Genomic DNA, 16,043 nt, shown 5'->3' on the forward strand with positions numbered 1-16,043 from the left:
GAAATGATTAAAATGACAAATTCTGGTTATGTATGTTTTATCACAAAGTTACAACTACTAAAAATAATGACAATAAATGTCTTAGTTGCTTTTCTCATTGCTGAGACAAAAATACCTGATGCCCAAAGTTAAAGGAGGAAAGGTTTATTTAGCTCACAGTTTGTAGAGCTTTTGATCTAAGGTTGGCTCCAAGGCAGAGTGGCTTCGCAGAGAACAATTCATGGCACTCGCAAGGCTGCAAAGCAACAAGTGGGGAGATGAGCTTCTCTCTGTCCCTTATGTTGTATCCAGTGTACCAGGATTAGGGCAGTGCCAATCCAATCAGTGGACTGATCCAGCAGTCATCCAGCCTTAATCCCAGGATCCTGAATCCCAGCATTGCAGTACAAATCAATTACATGCTCCAGATTCAGCCACCTCCAAAAAACCCTATCACTGCATGAGGCTTTGTGGGGCATCTAGACACACACAATAACAGGCAGGTTTGGAAACTACTGAAATAATTCCTCTTGTCTCTCCCTGCCCTGCTTTCCTTATTTCAGAGAAGCTTTAAAGTACTTAAAAGTTTTAATTATAGTTGTTAGAGTCCATTCCAGTCCTAAGCCCCGCGGTGAAACTACAAAAGCCAACCCCGCCTCCCTGACAGACATCTGTAATCTAATTTGCCTCTGACAAGACAGCTGTAATCTAATTTACCTCCTGACAGGCATCCTGCTCTAGCCTAATCCACAAATGTCAGCCCCTCCCAGAAAAGTCCTGGCTGCTCCAGCAAAGCCAAGACCACTTTGCCAGTATTTTCACACCACTCTACCTATATATGAACCTACCTTCTTTGACCCGTGGCACGTGGTCTCTACCCTTAGAGTCCCACCCGTCACTTCCATTCCAATCAAAATTCCCCTCTCTGTTGCTGTGCCTTGTACCTACTCCCTCTGCCAACCTTACAGTAGTAATTTAGGAAATCATCCACTTAGGAAAATAAATACAAATACCAGTAGTGTTCAGATCTTTACTTTCTTCCTCCGAGTTTTTTATGTTTTCCAAATTTTCTTGACACATATCATTATAATGATAATAACTTAAAAAAAATAATACTTTTTGTGTCTGGGAAATAAAAACTCCTGTCCCTTATTCGGTGGCTTATTCATCTCACACCCGAAGGATCAAAGCCACAGATGGGCTGCTGGGGAGTTCATTTTTTATTTTAACCATTGAAATTTAAATTTTTTGTTTGTTTGTTTTGTTTTTCTTCCAGTATCGAGAATCGAACTCATGACCTTGAGCTTGCCAGGCAGGTGCTGTGCCGCTGAGCTAAATCCCCAGCCCAGGGGAGTGCATTTTTGCTTAGCTGTTCTCAGTAATATTTAAATCTGGGGAAACATGACTAGACACATTTTATAAATATTCAGAACCCCAGTAAATTGCTCTGAGATCATAAATGGTCTTCATAATGTCTGCCCACAGGAGGTGCTTGCTGTATTGTTTTGTTTTAATATGTATACTAAATCCAAAGTTACATTTTAAAAAAAAGTTGATGCTTTTTGTAATTTGTTTGCCAGACATTAGAGGTGGTTTGAATTTTATTTATTTATTTATTTATTTTGGAGACAGGGTCTCACTCTGCAGTTCAGGCTGGCCTTGAACTCACTTTGTAGCCCAGGCTGACCTCAAACTTGCAAAGACCCTCCTGCCTCAGCCTCCTGAGTGCTGGGATTACAGGCGTGAGCCACCATGCCCAGCAATTTATTTTTAAAGTGAACCTTTGTAGGTAAGAGTTAAGTGCTGTCATTTGGGCCTATGTACAATTTTATACTGGCTGAGGCATCAAGTAGATGAGTGTTTTTATTTTTAGGACTCTGTTGCTGCTACACAGAATCAGAAAGGAAAACATTTACTGCTGTTTAGTAGCAAAACGAAAAACTTATAAAGTTTAATAGATTCTGTCCCTAAAGGTCCTGCAACACCCTCCTGAGAAATGACCCCATTGCAGTCAGCAATATTATAGTAAACACAGAAAGGTTTTCCGTATTCAGTGGGAACTTGAAACTTGAAACTAGTAGAATTACACACTAACTTTGAATCATAAAAATAGTCACAGGTTCCCTGGTCTAGCCAGCAGTGCTAAGTTAATGTTATTGCTGGTACACTGCTTCTCTCTAGTGGTGAAAGATGGTAATACTACTACAGTTTTCAGAGGCATTGAACCTCCAAATTAGAGTTTATAAATTATTTCGCACAATGACAATAAATCTCATTGTTACAACATATGTGTTTGTGGTACTATAAAATTACAATGCTAACACTATTAGCCAACGATTTCAACAATCAAAGCAACAATATCCACGGCATCCAAAGTTCATTGTTTCTCTAATTTCTTTTGGACTCACTGTTTGAAATGAAGTAACTTCTCTGTGATTTGCAATATTCCTACTGCTAAGAAATCAAAGAAACACACTTAATTGTGTTAGTTATAAATCAGTAGCACTAGAATTTGATGCTTTGGCATTACATACCTTTGGCCCTAGATAGCATTTCAAAGCAATATGATTATTTTTCCAGAAAGAGCAAATTGCTAAGTAGTTACAGTAGTGTTCAGATCTTTACTTTCTTCCTCCGAGTATTTTATGTTTTCCAACTTTGCCTAAGGTGGCAAAGCAAAACAAAAAGAGAGGACACATACCTTTTATTACCAGTTCAGAGATCTGATAAACAGATAATGCCTAGAAAGTTTGTCATTTGGAGATAAATTGCCCTTAAGAGCCTCACTGAGCTCACTGAAGTTTTAAAATTATCCTTTGGTATCCCGGAACTCATATAGTTACAAATCTTTCTTTTAAAGGTGTTGCTTTTGGACAGTCTTCAAATTTACTCACATACTTATTACTTACCATGTCCATGTCACTGTCATTTGATCTCTCAACAACTCTGCTAAGTCCATAGGGAAGGTACCCTTAATCTTATTATTATTAGTTTTTTAGGGTCCATGAAACCGAGGTTCAGAAAGAACACAATGCAAAGCAATCTCCAAAATGGTATGAGAATCACAGTGGTTCACCCTTCATCAAATGCTTTGAATTCTTCAATCCTCAGTTTAGTTGTGCATTTTTTTTTTTTTTGTCTTTTTGAGGCAGAGTCTCGCCATGCAGTTCAGGCTGGCCTTGAGCTCACTTTGTAGCCCGGACTGGTCTCGAACTCACAGCGATCCTCCTGCCTCAGCCTTCCGAGTGCTGGGATTACAGGCATGCATCACCACGCCCAGCTACTTGTGCATTTTAATTCATCTGTTACATCCGCAGACTCTTAGACCTAACACATCTCAGAGGCCCCTTTTGCATCTAGTGACAATGCCATCCACCCGATCATCTAACAAGAAACCCGGGAGGCCTCTGGATGCGTCTTCCTCCAGCCCCACTTGCAGCTGGGGAGTCCCCCTGGTTTTCCTGCCTCCTCCACCCTGTTATCAGGGGGCTTCCATTGCAAAGAACCACAGATTGAGTAGTTTCAACAATAGACATGTATTTTCCCACAGTTTTAGAGACTGGAAGTCTGAGATCAAGGTGTGGGCAGCATTGGTTGCTTCTGAGACCCCCTTTATTCTGTAGATAGTTACCTTCACCCCATGTCCTCAGATCATCTTCCCAATGTACCTGCATTTGTCTGAATTTCCTCTTCCTGTAACGATACCAGCCATATTGGGTTCAGGCCCATTCTAATGACTTCATCTTAACTTACATACCTCTCTAGAGGCCCTGCCTCCAAAAATGCCATCTTGTAAGGAACTGAGGGTCTGAACTTCCACCTAAGAATGGGCACAAGGCAGCCACAGCGACTGTGTCACCTTTCCGACCTTGCTGAGGGCCACTTTGCCGAGCAGCACCTTCCCACCTTGGGCTTCTCCTCCTGTCCCTGGCCACAGGGCTGTGGAGAGAGTGTTCCATAATGCTAGCTCCCAGCCTTCATACCTCTATACAGCCCAGCTTCCTCTTCCGGGTGCAGGATGCAGGAAGCCCTCTGGGGCCCCGCCCCTCCCTTCCCACCTGTCTGTTTCCCTCCCTGCTGCTTGTGTTGCATTTGACGCTGGTGGTGCTAAACTGCTTTGGGAACTGGCCACACCGCTTTCTGCTTCCACGCCCTTGCTTGTGTTTCTGCCTTCACCTCACTCCTTTCTCTGCACCTGCTTACCTTGTCCTCATTCTTCAAAATTGATAGTAATGGGAGCCTTTTGTGGTCCCTTTAAGTGATCACAGTCTGGCCCCCAGACCAGAATGACCTGTGTGCATATGAAACTCAGGGCATCTGAACACCTGAACATGGGCAGACCGTGAGACGGGTTACTGTTGCGGCAGTCTGTTAAGGAAGGACTGATCTGGTTGAGTGTTAGGAATTCATTGCTCCAACAAGTTCAACCCTATAGCTCAGAACGATCCAGTTGTCCAAGACCAGGAGGCTACATGACTATATGGTGGGTCTGTAGTTGCGCAGTGGGTTAAAAAGAACAAAAAGTAGAATAAAGCTTAGTGTGTCTGCTTTCATTTTATATGCCTATTACCTTAAAACTGAGTGAGATCCCTGCTCAGCTCTGTAATCCCATATGTTAATCACTTAAGGAGTATGATCAGCCCTAAATTTACCCTGTAGATGTCATTCACCTTCCAGACCGAGGCCACCAAGATAGAATAAAATAACTTTTAGGGTTTGCAGACATCTAATTGCCAGCTTTTCTACATCCAGTTCTTGAACCTGTGAATTGATACCTGGAAATCTCTAATCATTGTCCTAAATCTGAAGTCACTTTGGATTCCAGGAAAAGTAGAGCCTCACAGACCACGCCAGGATGAGGTCATCCTCCCATGAAGGGAACCAAGGTTGCCCCCGAAGCAGAAGCATCATCTCATGGTGGGAAACAAATTACTCCTTCAAGAATGATGGCTCTCCCAGAACCTGGACCTTGGAAACTCACAGAAGCAGTCCCGAGGCAAAGATCAACCACATGAAGACTTGCCCAGGATTACACAAACTGCCAGCTATGCAAACTGCCCGACTAGGCCACCCTCTGACCTTCGTCTTTGTTACCTTTTCTATAAAGCCCCAAAGTTTCTGTCAGCCCCTTGAAGGCTGCCCCAGACTGCCCTCATCTGCGTTTCCCAGCATAGCCGTGCTGACAGCTCCTTTCTTCTCCCTCCCGCTGCTCCTATCCTTGATTGAGGGACCGGTGGCGGAGACTGGGCCGGCGGGGTCCAGGAGCTGGGGGTTTTGCCCTAGAACTGGTAACATGACTCTTGTCTTCAGCAAATAAATCTTCCTCAAGGCTTTCTACAGACAACCCAGTTTCTTCTCATTGATGGCTGACTTCTTGAATTGCGATGTTTGTATAGCTTTTAGCTTCAACTCATGCTTACGAGGCTGGCACTGACCTCTGGAGATAGTATTTCCTGGCCCTTTCCTGCTTGTCTCCTTTCCTGTGTAAGCTGGCCGCAGACCTGCCCTGAGGGGAAATTTGTTTCAGTGTGGAAACAGAACAGGCATCATGGAGACTTTGCAATGCACCAGTTTTTCTGAATTATGATTCCTGCCCAGTACACCTGATGAAGTGCAGAAAAGTGCCCCTGCTTACTGGTGTTGGCCGACCCCAACCTCATTATTGTGACTACCTTAACCTCATCTAACCTTTACAACAGTATCAACTAAGCACATTCATACAGCAACTTGGCTGGAAGTGTTCCCTCACCCTAGCATGTGATTACACTGATGATTTCATTTATAAACCCCTCCCCTGCCTGAGGGAGACTGTGTCAGGACCAGCTTTGTCCAGCCCCCAATTTTGTGTCATAATCAAATGCAATGTTTGTGCTTCAGCTTCAAACAATGTCATATTCATCTTTGTGTCCCCAGGATCCAGCACCATGTGGGACATAGCACAATGCTCCCAAAATATCTGTGGAAAATAAAATTGAAATAATTGGATCTGTGGGACGCTGGGGCAGAGGCAACCAAATCAATATTTGGAAATATTTTCAGTAAGAGACCTTTGTTAAAGAAGGTGATGCAGTAGAGGTGAAGATAGAGGTGAGGCAAGATTAGCTGTGAGTTGGTAATTGCTGAAGCTGGATTATCACATTATTGTAAATATCGTTAGATATATTTGAAATTTTCTCCAAAAACCAGAGGAAGCAGAACCGAGCCCACTTTTGTTGGGAAGAGAAGGAAGTGCTAGGGTGATAATGAACTGGGCTCTGCTTTCTGCCGGGGCAGCTTGTTAACTTTGCATCTTGTCACAGTGGCCTTTTGTGAGGAACAATGGCAGTGACTTCCACCTCTTCCAGGAGAAGCGCAGATGAGGATGTCAACTGCTGCGGCCTGTCAGCGCTTGTGGGGAGGGTGTGTGCCACTTTCCAGTGATCACTGCTATGCATCATCTTTGGCTCAGATTTTGTAAACAGAGTCTGCTTTAATGATGGCAAGAATGAGGGACTAAAGGGAGGGGTGGCATTGTCTGAAATGACAAGCCTGGAAATTTCCGCTGCAGGGGGTCATGGGACTTGATACTGACGTAGCCCTTAAAGCTTAGAAAGAAAAAGCTACACAGAAATTTTAAAAAGACTTGCTATGTTTACATGCGGAATGTTGGATAAAAACAAGAATATGGTGAATACTACTCAGGATGAGTGATGCTACGGTGCCACACAAACAAAAGTGAAAACCTTGGGGTTGTAAATTCTAACACGGACGAACCTGGGAAATGTTAGGCTAAATGGAATAAAAGTCACAACGGCTGTGTATGGCACGATTTCATTTCTGTGAAATGTCCAGAATGGGCAAATCCGTAGTGGCAGAAAGTAGATTCATGGCTGCAAACAGCTGGGCAGTAGAGGGGGAATGTAAGGCCCAGTGGGCCTGCGGTTAGCTTGGGGTGAGTGAAAATGTTCCGAAACTTATTCGTGTGGCACAATTCTATAACTATTCTGAAAACCATGGAGCTGTCCATTTTAAATGGCTAACATCTATGGTGTGGAAATTATACCTCAATAAAACTGTTAAAAATGTTGGAGTATTGGTATAAGAGGATTCTTTTTTTTTTCTTTTTAAGAAATTGTCCTGTTACATCATGATGTAATTTATCACATGGTATTTCCAATAAATGTTACAAAATTTATTTTCACTCATCGTAAGAACCTAGCAAGGACACAGCATGCTCACCAGTGACTTCAGTACACGTGCCGCCAAAGTGAGATACCACCAATGATAATGAATGTTTATTTAAAAAAAAATAGCAGACGAAGTGTTTCTAGTAATTCTTGGAGTTGAAAACTTGCAAAGTTAGGCACAATGAGGTATCTGCTAAGTGTCTGACCAACACCTACCATGGAGAATGCCTGGTTTCCCAGCAGGTACTGCAGTAGGCTTACTGCCAACATCTCTCTTCCTCTGCTAGTAGAGAGGTTGGCAAGTAGAGACGCCATTGGCCTTCCACGGTAGGTGAGCAGAAGGCCCCACTCCCAAATGTGGGCTCGGGTGTTCTCACCAGCATCACAGCAGCCCTGCCTTTATTATTGGTGGTTTCCACACAGTTTTCGGAGCTGCTTTTATTCTTCTGACATCTACAGCCATATATCCAACTTAGTGTGCTTCTTTTCCTCATGTATAAAAAAGGCAATGATACCACCTACCTCAAAACACTGCCATGATAATTTCAAGGGAGGGGGAAATTACGAGAAGAGCTTAGAATTTTGGTGAGCCAAAAGGGAGGAAATGCTCAAAGAACTGTGTAAACATATCAAAAGGAACAAGAGCTAGCTGGAGGAGGGCTCACGGGCCAAAGTGGAGGCAATGTGAGCGTCAAAATAAATAATGATAGTAATGGACAGTAATGGAGAAAACTAGGAACACATGAGTCTGAATCAATATAAATATACGAATGAAGAGGTGAGAAGGAAAAGCTGCTCTTTACAGGGCAATGGGGTTAGAAAAAGAACCATTTGGCAACCATAGTGATAATCATTGCAAGAGTCATCAGAAGAAGTGAGAAATTGATGGGAAGCAGGATCTTCACGTAGTCTAGACCTCTCAACAAGATGCCCAGTGGTCAGAATGGGAAAAGCAGTAACTGCAGTGACGACACTCGACAATGCCATTTCCCAAGTAGGACAAGAGGCCACGCGCCTCGGCTCTCCTGCCAGTGGGCTGAGAGCTGCACAGCTTGTTTGCAGGTGCTCCTGCCAAGAGCGTGCACCTGAATGGAATCACGAAGAAGCATTAGGTGAATCCAAATCGAGGGACATCCTATAAAAGAAATAGTCTGCACCATTCAAAGATGTGAAGGTTGGGGCTAGGGATGTAGCTCAGCAGTTGAGTGTTTGCCACCGTGCGTGAGACCTTGGGTTCAATCCCCAGCAGTGTACAAAATAAAAGTAAAATAAAATCCTAATTTGAGCCAAGGACAGTGCTGTACACCCATAGCCCCGCTCCTTAAGCCACTAAAACACAGCGATTGCTTGACCCCAGGGGCCCAGGCAACACAGTAAGTCCCAGTTTCTTAATTGAAAAAAGAAAAATAAAGGACAGGAAAAAAAAAAAACAAACAAAAAGAAATCCTAACAAAAATGTCCAAGTCATCGATGACAAAATGAACAGATGGGCTATTCTAGCTTAAAGAAGACTAAAGAGACATTAAGAATAAATGTAACCTGGGCCCTGTGTCCAGGGAAAACATTAAAAACAGCTACAAAGGACTGAAGGAGAAGCACTGGGAAAACTGGAGTAAGAGCTGTAGATCAGAGAACCTAGCTGTGTCAGTGGTAATTTCTTGATTTTGGTTATTGTGGTATGGTTACTATGTACTAGGAAATAGACAATGAAGTATTTAGGTTACAGTAGTAAAACATATGCAATTCACTCTCAAATAGTTGAGCAAAACTTTATATCTTTGGAAAAAGATATATATATATATACATATATATGGAAAAAGACACATATATGTACATATGGGAGGAAGAGAAAAGAATGATAAAGCAAATGCTATGAAGTACAAAATAAGATTTACAAGTTAGACTTTAATTTCAGGAGGAGCTGATTCTGTGAATGTACAACTTGAATAAATTGAATATTACCTATTTCGAGGTATTGTTTCTACTTATGCAGAAAGGAACATATTCATATACATAAAAGAACTTTAGAATCCATGCCTTCCCATTCTTTACTTTCTTAGCTACAAAACAGCGTTTGGCTATGGTGTGATACATTCTAAGTGACTTGCTAATTTTGCCATAGAGTTGACAGAAAAGAGATGGAGCTTCCTCACTGACAAACTTAAATTTAAAAAACACGCAATTAGAAAATAAAATGAAAAAATTCACGATGGATAATTTTCAAGGATTTCTCCCCATTATAAGTGATGATTTACTACAGTGGAACTCTTAAAAGTAAGTTTTAAAATGGCTTAGCTGACCACTCACCACGTGGAAATTTACCCTTCAAAGGCAGTGTAAAACTCGGAAGGGTTTTCCTGGGAGATGGAAACTTCCCTTGATAGCACAACTGATAAGCAGCAGCTTGTCTCAGTTGGGCTGGTGTACTTGGTACAGGGAGAGCATCCAAAGCACAGACAGGGCTTCCTCAGGGATGGCGCCACCCTACTGTCAATACCCAAAGTCTCCTGGCCTCCTGCGAACATCTTGGCAGCAGAATGAATGCCTTTTGCCCTATCCTCTCACTCCTGCCTCCTAACTCTTTGAAATCTTATAATAAAATTGTTATGAAGTAGAAAAAATGTATTACATCCAATTTATTCTTCCCTGAGTTCAATAGTAAAAGAAAATTTGTTGTTGAGAGTCATTCATCATTGTTGCTTATTATTTCCCCAAACAAAAGGCACTGGAACAATTACATGCCGTGTTTTCATAGTTGTTTTATTAAACCAAGAACTCAGCTCTGGATACCACAGACTGCATATATAATCAAAATGCAATGGAATTGGTGGATGGAATATTTACTATGTGGAATTTTCAGTGTAATATATGTAGCATGGCCAGGTGTAACAGCACACACCTATAATCCTGGAACTTGGAAGCAGAGGCAAGGGAATTGCCATGAGTTCAAGGCCAGTCTGAACTACATAGGGAGACCCTGTTTCAAAAAAATGAAATGAGGTAAAAAATATATGTAGCATAGTCAGCCACATTGGTAATGAGATATTACAAATAACATACCTGAAAATGTTTAACATAGTATCAGGCAAATAATAGGTGCTCTACTCATAGTAAATCTGGACATTTTATATAGCACTGAAGCATCCTGAAATTTTAGAGTGGGAAAGAAAATTAGAGATCAACTAATGACATTTCTTTATTTTACTATTGAGAAAATGCTGTTCCAGATCTTTAACTCAAAAGATGGAGATAAGAGGAACTATTTCTGAAGACTTTTAATGAGGGTGAAAGATGTGCAGGTGGAAGACTGCATATCCGGTGTGTGGCAAACAGTAAGGATCGAGCCTTATTCCAGTCGCCTTGTGGCCGTGTTTGCTGACACCCTTGGTTTTGCGGGAGGAAAGGACATGAGCTCACACGATCAAGGCTGAGCATGAGAACCAGCCTGTTTGGCAAGAATGTCAGCTGAGTCCTACTTACACAGCTTTCTTATGAAGCTCTACGCTCAGCTTAACAATCAAATCAAAAAGAAGAATGAAGGGGATGAGGAGAAGTCTTCCCCAAGTAGAAATTCATCTAGAAAGATCACAGGAACTCTCTGAAAGGCTGTAATTCCCCCCAGCGTTGCAGCCTGAAATCGGTTGCCCCTCTGAGATTCCCTGGGGCTCACCTAGCCTCTCTTCACCTTTCTTTGATTTCCAAGGATTCTCTTGGCATCACGTACAAGTATTTAGAGTGGGTGGGCACCCTATGCCTGGCAAGTTGTGCCTAAATTGTGATGCTAATCTATTAGTAATGATAAATGGTTAATACAATGGTTTATACATAATTAGTTTTATATCTAAACATTATCTCCTTGTCAGGAATTTTTTATCAAATTTTCATTTTTATTGGTACATGTTTGTGGTACATAATGATTACATTTCTTGTGCAGGATTGGGACATGTACACAACACATCTTAATTCATTCTTCATTTCCTTCATCTCCCCTCCCTTTCCCTTTCCTCTATCTCTTGGTTCCCTTCCCCTCTGCAAAAGATCGAGCTCTCAGTTGCCTATTATCTACCTTTTATTTTGCTCCTGAGTTTATTTATATTTTGAGTCTCTCATATAAGAGAATCCATGAGATAGCTAAGCTTGTGTGTCTGACTCATTTCACTTAACATGACACTCCAGTTGCATTTTCCTACAAATGGCTCAAGTTTATTCAGGAATATTGTTAGAAGGAGAAATATTAGTTTTGAGGAGCATTATTGTAGTAGGTGGGGAAATGTCCTTTCAAAATATCCTAGATTATCTTAGTGGGCCTAAGAGCATTATTATAGTAGGTGGGGAAATTTCCTTTCAAAATATCCTAGATTATCTTAGTGGGCCTAGTGTCATCCCAACGGTCCTTATAAGAGGTGGGCAGGAGGATCAGAGTCACCATGTGTACGTGGAAGTACAAGTTGGAGTCAAGTGGACTGTTAGATGGGACCTTGAGCCAGTAGGGGGCCTCTAGAAGGTGGGAAAGCAAAGAAACAAATTCTCCCTGAAATCCTCCGAAAACAACACAGCTCTGCCAATACCAAGACTTAGGCCAGTAAGACACATTTCAGACTCTGAACTGAAGAAATGCTCAACATCTGTGTTGTTTTAAAGCACTAAGTCTGTGGTGCTATGTTATAGCAGAAATACAAAGCAAAATCAGTGGTCACTTTTGACTACGTTGCAAACTTTTGCTAAAGCACAAATTAGTTCTCATTAATCATCTACTACTGCTCAGTGACCTTGTGATATAGAAACTTTTTTTTAAAATAAAAGAGCCAGCATTTGATTACATGCTTTTGGAAGTATGAAAGTTGCTTAATTCAGTCTATATAGATTTTCACATTTTTCTTGAAAAAGAGAAGGAAATTTGTAATATAACTGCTCTGATATGACATGGAAGATTCTTGCTATCTAAAATCTTAGACTAAGTGTATATTTTATTAGTTATAGTTTCATTAATGACTATGTATTACTCAGGTTTTATAGATTGCCCATAGAGTATAATTTATTTTCATTGATACCTGATTGCTTTTCTTAATTACAGTTTAATTGTATTGGCTTTGGTCCTTGTAGTTTGTCTTAGTGATACTATCACATCGTTATTAAACATATTAGTGTATATGTATGATATGTTATCTTTAATGGACATATGAAAATTTATTGTGGCTATCACATTCTAACCACTATAATAAAATAATGCCATGGTTAACATTTTGATTTTGCATGGACTGGTAGGCTGGAAGGGTTAGGGCACTATGAGGACCTTAGACACGTTTGTGAGCATTGGGGCAAGGTGCCACCACTGGGTGGAAGTGTCCCTGAAGGCACTGGCATGACAAACAGGAAACAGGAAACAGGAAACAGAATAGGCCTTGTACCTATACTTGCACCTCACTTGGCCAGTGTAACCTGCAAGCCATCTACTGAGCCTCAGGAGTCACTCAAGAAATGCCATGGTGTTGCAGTCGGAAAATGGTGGTCTTGACATTATCCAGATTGAGGTTGAATACTTTTTCCATTATTTAGTACTTGAGTGAGTTATTTACTTTCTTAGGACCCCAAAATGCCTATCTATAAAATAAAGACAGTAACGTTTTCTTGACTACCTGCCATCAGAGCTAGAAAAGCATGTTCTCTATCTGGCCCACATAAGATGGTAGCTGCTTCGTGTAGGACAGACAGCTCTGACCTTGTGGGACATGGCAGGGCAGGGCCTCAGCTCAGACACATTGACATTTCCCCTGCTGACCTTCAGCCACCATTGAGCCTGTTTTGAAGCATTAGTCAGGAAGTGAGTGTGGTGAATTTTTTCTAAGTGTGGGAAAAGTGAAACCATTTCACTGCAGCCCAAGTCTATGATTTTACTTTCGCATGCATTGCATGCTTGCGGCCCATTCTGCTGACTTTGAAAATCAGAAATTTAATGTAATTTAATTTTTTTTCTCTCTCCCTTCTTCCCTCTCTCCCTCCTTCTCTTTTCCTTCTTCTTTTTTTGTGGTTCTAGGGATTGAACCAGGGCCTTCACACTGAGCTACATTCCCAGCCCCTTTTATTTATTTTTAAAATTTTGAGACAGGGAGGGTGTCCCTAAGTTGCTAAGTTGCCTGGGCTGCCTCAGACTTGCAATTCACCTGCTGCAGGCTCTCAGAGTACTGTGATTACAGGCATGTACCGCCACTTATTTCATATTTGGGTTACTTTCTCTTAGCAGTAAGGAACCTTTCAAATTTGGAATTTGGGGGAGAAATAATAGTAATGCGTCACCTTAGTGACTGGGTAAGGAGGAATGGAGAGGCGCTTCTACACTCCCTGGGGCAGGAGGCTGTGTTGGAACCTGATGTGTTTCCTAGGCTCCTGGGGTTCGATGGGGTCACGGCAGCGGAGCCTGGGGTGAAACCAATGGAAGGGTGAGCTGGGGATGACCTGGTGGTCACTCAGGGGTCTGTAGCCACGATAGACAAAGATGATGACAGGTCTTGCAGGTAGTGACTGATCTCTGACCAGTCTTGGGAGAACATTTCATAAATCATTCCAACACCATAAAGCTGGCAAGACAAAAGCACTCAGGTAGGGGATATCAAAGACTGAGTCTGTACCTCCCAGGGTCAGGAGTGGGAGCTTCCCTGTTCTGTAAGCTTAGACCCATTTTTAGGAGCAAAGCAGGGCCAGGGAGGTTCTCTGAAGAAGCAGGCATTTCATCCCAGAAAAGCTGAAAACTCTTTGGAAGGATGGCACAAACGATCAGGTTGGGTTGAATTTAAGATTAATTGGGCATTTATTTATCTACTCAGGAAGTGACCAGATTAATTATATGAAAAACTCAGAGAGCTACATCTCTCTGTTCCTCTAATTAATGCAAGTGAAATCATATATTTAATTAATTAATTGCATATTTAATCTCTCCACGCTCACTGTGCTAAAGTTCTCTCCAGGAACGTCTGCAAGTTTTGAGGTGGTATAGAAGCTGCAAAAATTCTTTCAAAAGCTGTGGATTCTGTTACTAGAAACTGCACACATACCAAAGCCTGCACTTGGCCCTTGGAACACATCAGCCTTGTTGAAAATCAGCCCCAATTCTAGTCTTAGGAACGAAACTAGTTCACTCTGCCTTCTTTCTGTGTAACCACCTGCACATGTCCAAAGGCAGTGACCAATAACCACATACAGACATACTGACTTTTTAGTAGTTTCCTCAGAAGCTGTCTTTATGAGTCACCCCCAGCTCTTCAGACAATAAAACCTTAGGATCTGTTCTTCTCCAAAGACCTAGATCAATTTCAATACTTGTTGAATGAATAAACATACCAAGATCCTCAGACACTTATCTTAGAAACTGTTGTCAGATTCTTCTGTATTTGTGTTGATTTAAAAAAAAAATCTCACCAGCAGGACTTTGTGTTCAACCTGATATGATATTTATTTATTTATTTATTTATTTATTTTCCGGTACCAGGAATCAAACTCAAGACCTCACACTTGCCAGGCAGGTGCTGTGCTGCTGAGTTAAATCCCCAGCTCTTGTTCTCTATTTAGCATGGCGGTCTGTTGCTGTCTCCTGGATCCCTCTCCTAGCCATGTGCCACCTTTATTAGAACACAAATAATAATGAATTTGTGTCTGGTCTGGGCACAAGGGCTGGAAGGACAGATGCGCTCAGCAGGGAACCGTAAGCATTTAGAACAGAGAGACGGTGTGAAAACTTCCTGAAGTCACCCAATCAGGTGGCATTTTAGATGCAACTTGGAGGATTAGCTAGCTTTTGCTTTGCATGAAGGTAGGAGACTTGGAAATAGATTCATCCCAGCTGGCATCATGGAAACATGATTAAAAGAATTGTGTACCTGAATTAGCCAGGCCTATCCAGAGTAACAGAGGTAACTGTGTGTGTGCCCGTGCGTGCCTAAGTCAGCTCTCTATATTCTTGGATTCTGCATTCATGGATACAACCAATTAACAATCAAAAAGATAGTTAGGTCTACAATAGTGTGTGCATACTAAATGTGGACAGATTCCTTGTCATGATTCCCTAAACAATACAGCACAGTAATTGTTTACACAGCTTTTACACTGTTTCAGGTTTTATAGGTCATCTAGAGATGATTTAAACTACATGAGAGGATGGTGTACATAGGCTACACACAAACACGAGTCCATTTTATATAGGAGATTTGATCGTCCATGACTTTGGTACCTGGGAAAGGTCCCGGAACCAGTTCACTGGGGATACCAAGGAAAGACAGAAATAGAGGAAGAGGGAGACAGAAATGAGAAAGAGAGAGGGATAGGAAGAGGAAGAGGGAGAGGAAAAGGGAAAGAAGGGGAGGAGGGAAAGGGAGAAGGAAGAGGGAGGGAGAGAGAGAATGAGAGAGAGAGAAAAGAGAGAGATAGGCATTTTTAGGAAATTTTTAGGAATTGGCTCACGTCATTGTGGAGTCTGGCAAGCGTAAAATTTGCAGGGAAGGGCAGCTGGCTGGAGACATAGGGAAGGGTCACAGTTCCAGTCCAAAGGCAGTGTGCTAGAAGAATTTTCTCCTCTTCCAGGGAGGGCAGTCTTTTGTCCATGCAGGCTTTCTATGGGTTGGATGGGGCCCACCCAGATTATGGAAGGTAAGACTAAAATATTAATCTCATCAAAAACATGTTCGTAAAAATATCTAGATTAGTGTCTGACCAAATGTCTGGATACTCTGGCCTTGCCAAGGTGACATATAAAATTAAGCATCACAGCACTAATTAGGAAAACCTAACATGGAACATCCGGGTTTCTCCAACAGTCAATTAGAGCAACACTGAGAATTCATGTGCCCACTGAGCATTCACGTGCCTGTGCCTCCTTGGCATCTTATACCTTGTGCCTTCCCTTCTTAC

Source organism: Chinchilla lanigera, unplaced genomic scaffold (assembly GCF_000276665.1).
Source record: "Chinchilla lanigera isolate Chin_1 unplaced genomic scaffold, ChiLan1.0 scaffold00079, whole genome shotgun sequence".
Taxonomy (NCBI): Eukaryota; Metazoa; Chordata; class Mammalia; order Rodentia; family Chinchillidae; genus Chinchilla; species Chinchilla lanigera.